We start from the raw sequence: 11,239 nt of genomic DNA on the forward strand, positions 1-11,239 counted from the left end.
CCCTTCACAGAAACTGCATGTGTGCATGAGTCATGTGTGCTAACACACATATAGTTAATCTTTAAAAAATGTTTTAAAAGCTGGGAATGCTGAAACACACCTTTAATCCCAGCACTTGGGAGGCAGAGGAAGTAGGATCTCTTTAAATCCAAGGCCACCCTGGTTAACTTAGTGAGGTCCAGGGCAGCAAGGGCTACATAGGGAGACCATGTCTTGAAAGCAACGAACATTCAAAAAATATATCAAATTTGAGACTACATATAAAGAGTTGCTGTACAGGAAGTTGCCAGTGGATTTTCCAGCTCATATGAGCACATCACTGTTTTAAAAGCCATAACTCCAGTGATTAACACTTAAATAATCCTGGTTGGGAAAGATCTCTTCAACAGGGTTTCACTATGCATCTTTTGTTGTCTTGCAACTCACTCTGTAGACCAGGTTGACCTCAAACTCACAGATATCTGTTTGCCTCTGCCTCCCAAGACCTGGGATTAAAGTGTGTACCACGATGCTCAAATTCAATTTTAAATACAGCAAGTATTGAAAGTTATAATTCACAATGCTTCTTGGAAATGTCTAGATTTTGAGTATCAAGGGATATGGAATTTACAGCATTGATAACCAGGGACTAGAGAGGTGACACGGTGGTTAAGAGCACTTATATTTGTTGTTTTTGCAGAGGGCCTGGGTTCAGCCTTCAGAAATCACACTGGGCAGCTAAACAACTACCTGTTAACTCCAGTTCTGTCATATTCGAGACTTCTTCTAGCTTCCACAGGCTACATACAAGTGCATACACACCCACAAATAAAAATGAATCTTTATGAAATTATGACAATTGTGTTACTTTTAGAAAGCAGTCAGCAATTTATAGTTTTACACCTCCCTTGTCATAGAGTGGGAGATTGATGATCACTGGTCTATACTTTTGAGTAACACCATGGTAAATCAGAATGTGTCTACTCAATACTTGAGCAGATCTAAATTAATTATGAGACACTGCATAGAATATCATGGTAGAATTGCCATGTGACTGTGGCTTACTGAATAATGCTACATCTGTCTTCTATCTCTGGAGGGGCTAAATCGAACCTACTTAACTCCTCCTTCCTTCTCCCAGCATTCAGCTTAGTTTCCCGCATCTAGCTCTATTCTGCCTATAACAGGCCCAAAAGAGATTCTTTATGCATTAACCAATAAAAGTAACACATATACAGAAGGACGTCCTACACCATCTCCCCTTTTCTGTCTAAATATAAAGAAAGATTTTAACTTTAACATAGTAAAATTACATATAACAAAACAGGTATCAAGCAAGAATTACAGTTACACTATTTGTATTTAAATTTTCTTTCATATAACTAAGAAAAACTATAACCATCTATTCTCCAACTCCAACAAAGACTCCAGAAGGATATAATATTACCTAAGTAAGTGGGAAGTGCATTGTAAGCAACTTCTAAAACTTTAGAATTTACAGAAACATCTTGCTGTCTGGACAGTCACCCAAAGTAACTTTGTAACATTATGATCACCCATCTTTAGCCTATTGGCCCATAGTACTGGCAGACTTTGTCAAGAAGCAAAAATTTCAAAGCTAGTTCTGCCTATATTGACATTCTGTCAGTCACTTTTTTCTGTGTTCTGCAGAATGTCTAGAAGACTCTTCCATGAAGCAGGAACCCCGAAGGATCGTCTCACCTTTAGACAAGTTCGGCAGTCATTTCTCTGTGGGTCCTGCATGTCTTGTTCATACAACATAGTATTAAGCACTCCAGGCAAGAGCATTTTCTTACCCAAATAGCTAACCAATGTCATAAGGAACCTCTTTGGTGCCCATCATCCTCTTGAAGTAGATTGGTGCTGCAAGTGGCTGATGTGTCTCACTGTCATGAAAAGTCCTAAGTTTTTAAAATGTTTAAGAGCCATATTCTGTTAGTCTTTGAAAGATTTGAATAATACCTATCTAACTGAAATATATCTCTATATATCTGGAAAACCTAACTAATATGACTACAAGTTTGACTATTATAGATGACTCTCTATTTACCTATATTTTTAATTATACATTACATTTTTAAATGAGCTGCAAAACACAGTACCTTAATCAAGAGCAGAAATACATATACACAGTATAACAAAATTGACCTTAAATTTGTATCAATAAACCAAGATCCAATGCAAAGTATTCATCTCTATAGCATATCACACTTTAAATGTAAACAAACATTTATAAACAATATTTGGGAATTGGGGTATAGGTCTCTCCTAAACTGCTTTCTGCTTTTCATTAGACAAATAATTTGGGGGCGAGTTCATGGCAGCCATTCAGGGCTCTTGGTTCATCAAGCCACATGAGCCTGAAAGGATTCCACAGATTTGAATTCTCTGTGGAAACAAATAAAGAACTTTTTCAAAGCAACATATCCTTAGACCCAAATTTTGAAGACAAGATTCCTTTAAAGTTTTTCCATGTGGCCTACCAGCAAGGTTAGGAGGCAACATGGCGTCTACTTGAATCCACCTTCTTTTCCCAACATTTAGTTTAGTTTTCCTAGGCTAGCACTATTCTGCCCTGTCACAGTCCCAAAACAGATTCTTTATTCATTAACCAATAAAAGTAATACATATACAGAAGGACTTTCTATATCAGAAGGGTGCCCAGCAGTAGGGAAGCATTTTGGAAGGGATTTTAGAGAGAATACAACTTCAAGTGAAAGGTATGTATCAGGGAGGGTGTGGTTGTTGAACCTATTGAGGCAACCAGAGACTGGATAGTGTGGAAGGCTGGTGCCAGGGCTCCAGGGATTGATATGACAGAGGTGAGGGACCAAAGAAAAGACAAACACAGACACTCAGAAAACTGGAATCAGGGAAACTGGGCTCTCTAATGGAGAAAACTCAGCAACCCAGAATCTCAGTGGCTTTGTTGTATACAATTGAAGAGGGAGGCAGAAATTTTGCATACAACCAGAGCATGAGGCAGAGTTATTATATACACCAGAAAAAGGAGGCAGGTTTGACTAATCTTAGTAGACATAGAAGTATCTGTAGGGTATCAATCTTCAGACCATAAACATCAGGTGTGGGATAAGGGCAGTGAGAAAGCTACAGGGGATATATTCTGCACTCACTGCCAATATTCACACTCAAACCCTAGGAAAGGCTTTGATGCCCCTCTGAGCTTCACCAAGGAAGGTTTTGCCATTCCTATGAGGCTGAAGCATTGACCCTTGATATGACCATGACCTCATCAACAATATACATTTACTAAGGACTTCACTGGCTTTTCTACAGGCTGAATTTTACAAACCAGCAAGAAAGAGTATTAAACTAGGTCATGCAAACACATGTAAAGATTAGAGCATTTGGCTTCAATGTTAAATACAAATTAAGACAGGAAGACTCATTGAGGGACTGAATGACTGAAATTGTTCAAAAACTTAACACAGGTTTTTGTTTTGTTTTTAAATAAGCAGCTTTTTAAATTGCTCAGTATCCATTCCCTTTGGAGACTTCTGTTCTATGCCAATCAGATGGGCTCTGTTTATAATCTGAAATTTGAGCATCCTACAACTTCTAACTTTATTGTTCCTGCTTTAATAATTGACACCATACTGTAGCCTATAATTGATTTGGTTCTAAGTTACTCACAGTTTCTGTAAATTTTTAATTCTATCACCAATTCTTTTATTTATTGGACAGAATAAGAAGATTCTCATGTACACACACATACAAAAGTTGTCTGAACAGAATTTAGCATTTCTCCTACAGGCTACTCCACACAGGCTTTCACCAGAGATGGAGGGTTAGTGGAAATATTTAACAAGAGAATCCTTGGTTTTTGAACTTGCTACATACTAAGGTGGTCAATACACATTGACAGTGTACTCATTTTATGATAACAGAAGCTCCACTCTCCAAAAAAATCACCACCACCCCAAAAAAACACCTCATTTGTTCAAAGTTTGGACTTAACTGGTAGATCCAGTTATTGAGTTTTTTGGACTAGAAGGTCTCTGACCTTGTCAGTGGATCAGTCATTTGTGGATTATCTGATATCCCTATTGGAGATCTATGTCACATAAAGTAGGGCTTGTTCCTGGCCTCTTCCTGTTTCAACTCTGCTTTCTGACACAGTGTGTCTGTGGCTCTGCTCTAGCACCACAGCAGACTACAGCATGATGTTCTATCTTACCACAGAGAAAGCCCAACCAACACTGAAACCTTGAAGCTAAATAAATATTCCTCCTTGAATGGGCTTGAGTGTTTGTCACAGCAATAAAGGCCTGATTGACACAGTGGAAAATACAGTGTGCTGGCTGTGGGCTTCATCTTATAATATTCTTGGGCTAATCGCTAATTTCTCAGGCATCTGGGTTCATGAGGTTAATAATAGTGCTTGCCATAAGCAATTGTTTTAAAGTATTTATAGATGTTAAGTACTAAGAGTTATGGTCCAATCCACTAACTTGTAAACTATAAAACAAGTTTGTGAGACATAGGCAAGAAATCAAATCAACAATGCAAACAAGGTATTTTATTCAACTAATTATAGACACTGAAGTACTAAGAAGTATAACTTTACAGGCACTTATAACTTAAATGTTATACCAAGGACTTAAGTGAAATCAAATTCTTCAACTGTATCAGAGTTCAATATCAGAAAATCGAATAAGTGCAAAATCACTGAAATATTTCATTCAAGGAATCTTCTCTGCTGTAAACACTTGAGAGGCCTGTTCTGTGGCCTTGAAAAAAGAATCAAGAAGAAAACAGGCTATGAATTATAACCTAGAAATTAATTACATATACTATGTTATCTTTTTTAAAAAATTACATGTATTGTTTTATCCGTGCATGCGTGTATGTGCTATAGAGGTCCGCTCTCTTTATAACAGGTGATTCCAGAAGTTAGAGTTTGTCAGCCTTGGCAGCAAGTATCTTTGACAGCTGAGCCATTGTGTCAACCCTTTATCTTATCATTTCAATGTAGAAAATAAAACCTGGATTTTTTTCAAGATAACAATGAAAAGTTCTAATGGAAAATTATGATCTAAAAGTTAAAAAAAGTAGTATTACATATTTTACAAGTCAAGTTATAAAGAAAATTCTAGATAAAGGGAAAATGGAGTGAAACAAAATGTTATTCACCAATGGACTCTGTCAAATGTTAAAATGCTGACTCACAATGATATAGATGGGAGGGGATTGAGGAGCACCAAGGGAAATAAAGAAGTGGTGAAAAGAAAGAGCAATGAGCAAATAATCCCACCACTCAGGAGGCAAAAGCAGGTGGATCTCTGTGAGTTCAAGGCCAGAGTGGTCTACATAGTGAGTTCCAGGACAGCCAAAACTGTCTCAAAAGCAAAAACAATAACAACAACAACAAACCTTGTTTATTTTGAGTTAGTATTCCAGCTGTACCACTCCTGGCTGAGCAGCTGCTGACATCTGACTTGGGGATGAGAAAGAGTCAGTTTTCTTTAAGGGTGCAACTCTTGGTAAGCTGACCATGCTCCATTGGCTGGTCTCATACCCAGGAATATTTGAGAGCAAAATTGGATTCTGGGTTATGGGGAAAAAATAAATAAAGCTCGTAATGAAAACTTGGTGGGAAATGATCTGGGAATTGTTAAGGAAAACAGAGGAGGAAAACATGATCAAAATTCATTGTATACATGTATAAAATTCTCACAGAGTTAATAAAATATTAAATGAAAAAAGGAAACGTTCATTGTTTGTGCTGCTTCCAAACTTGATTTATAAAATAAAACATTAAACTATGTTAAACTAAACAAATTAGGTTAAATGAAATTCAGAGTACTGGAATAACCAAATAAAAACTAAGAATGTAGTGAGGTAAATTAGCAACTATTATCAAGATGTGAAGAGAAGCTAGGCACAATATTAAATGCTAGTAATCCATGACGTTGAGGTAGGAGAATGAGGAGTTCATAGTTAACCTAGGCTACACAGTGAACTCAAGGCCAGCATGGGCCACATGAAACCTTGTCTCAAAGGTTGAAAAAAAAAACTTAAGAGAAAATAGTTTGCTAGAAATACGGATCAGTGGTTGGTAATACAGTTCTTACAAAAGATGTTAGCTCAGTTCCCCATACCCACACTGGGCAGCTCACGACCACCCACAACTCTAGGTATGGTGGCTTTAATGTCATCATCTGAGCCTTCTGATGCCATGTTCGGGTGTAACACTCATGTGGTTTGCACACAGGCACACACACACAAGTATAAAAAATAAGACCCCTTTTAAATGTTTTCCTTTTCTTTTTAATTGAGGATATGACTAATGCTGTTATATACATATCTAATTATACAACTAATCTTAGTTAGAAGGTATTTATTCTTTCAACTAACAAGAACTTAAATATCTAGACAGGTCTTGAATAAACAGTTATTCAAAATATATTCACAGAAGAGATAACTTACGGCAATCATAAGTCAGTTTTAAGAATAAAAGAAGTTTTGAATGCCAAACTCTCCTTGTGAATAAAAGGTAAATTATTTTCAAAGTATAACAACGGAGCCAGTGGAATGGCTCAGTTGGTAAAGGCAATTCCTGCCAAACCCAATGAACTGAATTTAAGCCCTGGGACTCATATGGTAAAAGGAGAGAAACAACTTCTGAATGCCTATTCACACAGCACAAACACACACACGCACACACATACACACGCACTAAAATTTAAATAAAAATAAACATAATTTAAAAGCTTTAATAAGGCAGTACATGGTGGTGCACACCTGTAATCTCAGCATTGGGAAGAAAGACAGACTGACCTCTGTGATTTCTGAGGCCACTCTGGTAGAAATAATCAGTCAGTCAGGGATGCACTGAAAAAAGACCTGTCTCAATATTTTATTCTTTGGGGAAAAAAAATTTAGAACTAAGAGTGGGTTGATTGGGGGTTGCAGAAAAGGTCGAGGTAATGAGAATAATCAGAATACATTGTATACATGTATATGTGGCTGGCCCGGAGCCTTTTTGAAAAGCCGTTGACAATGACACTGGGACTTGCTTCCTCTGCATATACTGGATTTTGGCGCTCCAATCTGTTTGGACTCTCACCTTCCCTGGACCTGGAGGGAGGGGGGAGGAACTCGAACTTCCCACAGGGCAGGAAACCCTGACTGCTCTAGGGGATGGAGAGGGAGGAGGAGAGGGAGTGGGGGGAGTGGGAGGGTGGTGGGAGGAGGGGCTGAAATGGAAACTTTTATAATTTAATAATAAAAAAATAAAAAAAGAAATATTAAAAAGAAAAATGATTTCGTAAAATGTCTTAAAAAGTATAAGAACTAGGGCTGGAGAGAATCGGTCAGATTCCTTCAAGAGACTACACAGGGCCAACCACTGGATGAACTGCTACACTGCAGATCTGACTTCACTACTCACTGTAAGCATCCTCGTTTGAAACATGGGAACAATAATCATTTACCTTACAGTGAGGTTATATACACTGATACATGTAAAGTCCTTAGTAGCGGTAATTCTTAAAGGCATTGCTATGATCTAACAACACCCCCCCCCAGTCCCAAAGGAACAAAGTCAAAAGTAAAGAACAGAAAAGACATGTTTAGTATTCTAACAGCAACAGTGACTCACTTTCTAAAACTGGCTTTTATAGCCAGTTAACAGGTTGTTCACCTGGAGCCCAGACAACACCTGGTTACCACTATACTCTGAAAAGTTACTGTGCACTGGAAAGCAAGCATCATAACCCATAACAAGAATTAAAATCAACTCTCCATTTATCTGGCCAAATTAGTAATAAGTTTAAAAATAAGTTTGTAATTGGGGATTAAAGACATTGAAAAGAAATCTTTTAAAGCATACTTAAATTGAATAATCTAGCAAACAATCTTTGTCTTTCTATCTCCAGTTAAAAAGTTGAGATTAGCCAGCTTCTGTTTTAAATCTGACTCCTTTCCCTTGAACCTGTTCTTTCCCATGTCCCTCTTGAGTATTCTGTCTCATCTTTAGAGGGAAACAAATATGAAGTTCTCAAATAAGAACTCTTTTTAATTTTCTCATTTATTTCCCACACCAGGGCTACAGGCGTGCTCAGTGGTTATGAGCACAGAGTGCTCTTGCAGGAGGCTCAAATGAATTTCCCAGGACCCTCATCGAGCAGCTCACAACCACCTGCTACTCCAGCTCCATGCCATTTCTGCCCTCTTCTGGCTTCCATGAGAGTTGCACTCTATGTACACACACACAAATATGCTGTAGAAATTCTTACAGCCAGTGGTTTCCTGCCACTGGGGCATGTCCTCTTATACTGTATATGTTGATATAGAGCTTGCGTTCGGCAGCTCTTTCCGGTTGCTGGATTTGGTTTCTGATCTCCATTCAAGCAGAGGATTCTGATTTGTGAGTTTACCCTTAAATAAATAACCATCTATTTCTCAATTCTGAACTAGTGTGGGATTTCTTTTAAGCATCTTTCCACACAAGTACATGCAATTAAAAAATAAAATAAAACAATATAATCTTAAGATGCATTATCTAGGCATAGTGTGTTATGATATGTCTGCAGCTTACAACCTCAGTGGAGGTTTTCTAATGCCTAGAAATTCTTTAGTAATTTGGAACTCATCACTTACCTATAAATGATATAGGCAAGAGTTATTCTTGAACTGAATATACTCAGAAGGCCAATGGATAAAATATAGCTTCCAAATCCAAGGTAATAAACAGTAAGACCACCCGAGTTAGTTACTGATTGTTTATATAACCACATTATTGTTACTGAACACTTACCTGACATCAAAAGGTAAAACTACAAACTTAAATATTTTATGAAAATAAATTAAGGCATTTAGGTAGCTATTTAAATTTTAAAATGGCCTTTCCAGAAATTCAGTGATATTAAAGACAAATGTATTTGTCATTTCATGAAATAGAACGAGTTGTGAGGAGATAAAGAGAATGCTGATTTTAATTAAAAATTATAAGCAACTTCACCTGATACTGAGATACTTACAACTTTCTCCTCTGGTGAAAGACCGCCCTCTACTGCTACTATCTGGTACTGCTTATGTTTAAGATTCCCCACAGATTTCCGCAGCTGCCTGAGACTACCAGCCTCTATGCCTTGCTTTAACAGTCTCTGCATTTCTCGAGAAGGACATCCAACATCAAATATTAGCAAACACAATGTCTGGTTTTTCTTCTTTTCAATTCCAACAATTGTTTGTCTATGACCTAGTCAAAGTATAAATAACAGTTTATATCTTACATCTATACACAGTTATTACTATAGATACATTTGCAGTCTCTGTGTGGGCTTCTGTGTATTTAAAACACACACTCTCTTGCAATTTTAAATAAGTGCAGTCTAGAAAGGATTAATATAGTGACAAATGAGGAAAGACTGAAAGAAGGAAAGGGCTGGATAATGATAGCACTGAACCAGAAAAGGACCACAAGAAGTGCAAAGGCCCCAAGACTCTTTGTCACCCAAGTATGTACCAGGATGACAAGTAGCTCTGACAACCAGTCACAACAACCCCCTCTCCACCCTGCCACCTCTACTTTTGCAATCTTGACCTTCCTTAAGCAATAGTCAATCTGCTGTCTTAAAAATGACAGTTATGTGTGTGATCTACTAACCCAGGTGCTGGAGATAGACAGGAGGCTTTGATGTATACACAACCTTTGAATTCCCTTCTCTATCTGAAGAATAATAGTTCAATATCCATTCAAATAAGCGAGGGTGTGTACCCGAAAAACCAGTTGACTTGTGAAAATCAATAATGTGGTATCCAAACAATTGACAAAGCAGATAATGTAGAGAATATTTTACAAAATTTTGCAAAAATGTAATTCTAACCAAAAAAATCTTTTTTAATTAAAGCTGCAATTATACTCTGTTGGTAGACATCACCATGTAGCAACATGTTCAGTTATGAAGACTGAATATAGAACTTTGAATAACACTAACTACATGGATCATGACATTGTTTTCCAGTACCATATAGTTTATATAGTTTGGCTGAATTTATTATATTTGTCAAAAATATAAAACAAAAGTCAGTAACTTTGCATAAAACAAAACAACAAAAATACTGTTCTTCAATTACTTTATCTGAATACTAAATGAATTATTTTTTGTATATCCCATTCTATACATCTTTATTTTTATTTTTTTAATTGATTTTTATTGAGCTCTACATTTTTCTATGTTCCCCTCTCTGCCTTTCTCCTCCCCTTTAACCCTTTCCCAAGGTCCCCATGCTTCGAATTTACTCAGGAGAGCTTGTCTTTTCAACTACTTCCCATGTAGATCCATGGTCCTCATGGTTGTCTAGGTTCCCTGGGATTGTGATTTGTGGACTAATTTTCTTTGCTTTATGTTTAAAAACCACTTATGGGTGAGTACATGTGAAAATCGTCTTTCTGGGCCTGGGTTATCTCACTCAAAATGATGTTTTCTAGCTCAATTCATTTGCCTGCAATATTCAAGATGTCTTTTGTTTTGTTTTTGTTTTTTCCTGTTGTGTAATAAATGAATTCTTAATAATACTGGATAAAATTGAACTGAGTAGTGAGCAATGAATACTATACATTTAATCTCGGTAGGAATTATTATTTCTACTAACAGAATGCTTTGTCTTGTTTGGTTTGGTTTTGTTTATTGATCTACTGACATTTTCTAGGTCTAATAAAGCCCCCCTGACTACAGCCTGATATAAATGTCTTAGTGATGGTCTTCCTAGGATCGGCAGCTTCTATCCATCATGCTTACTTAGATTATTTTGTGCTGTGCTTTTCTCATATGAAGTGATTATTCTGATGAGCTTGTGTCTACAGAAACTCTGCTCCTTCAGTCACAGTACTCAGAAAGACTTGCGGATCTTTATTCGTAGGTATCTTAAAATAACATTATTTTAAAACAGTAATTTGGAGCTCAGGTCACCTCAGCATAGATAAACAGTAAACTGCTGTCTTTGTGATAACCATACTTCAAAACCTCCAATAAGTTACCTTGACTCCCCCAGAATGGCTAAACCTCCTTATAAAATCTAGCAAGATACTTCAAGAGCTGTCTTTTTCCCCAGTCTAAACCCGCCTCTCACGTCTCTCCTCTCTCAGCTGACCCACACTCTGTCACTCCCACAGCCACACCTTCCTTCACAGACATGCATACACCCCACCTACATTACCTTGGAAAGTGTCATTTGGCAGATGTTTACTTTTACTTCTGCACTCTTTTTT

The sequence above is a fragment of the Myodes glareolus genome, chromosome 1 (assembly GCF_982192425.1).
Source record: "Myodes glareolus chromosome 1, mMyoGla1.1, whole genome shotgun sequence".
Lineage (NCBI taxonomy): Eukaryota > Metazoa > Chordata > Mammalia > Rodentia > Cricetidae > Myodes > Myodes glareolus.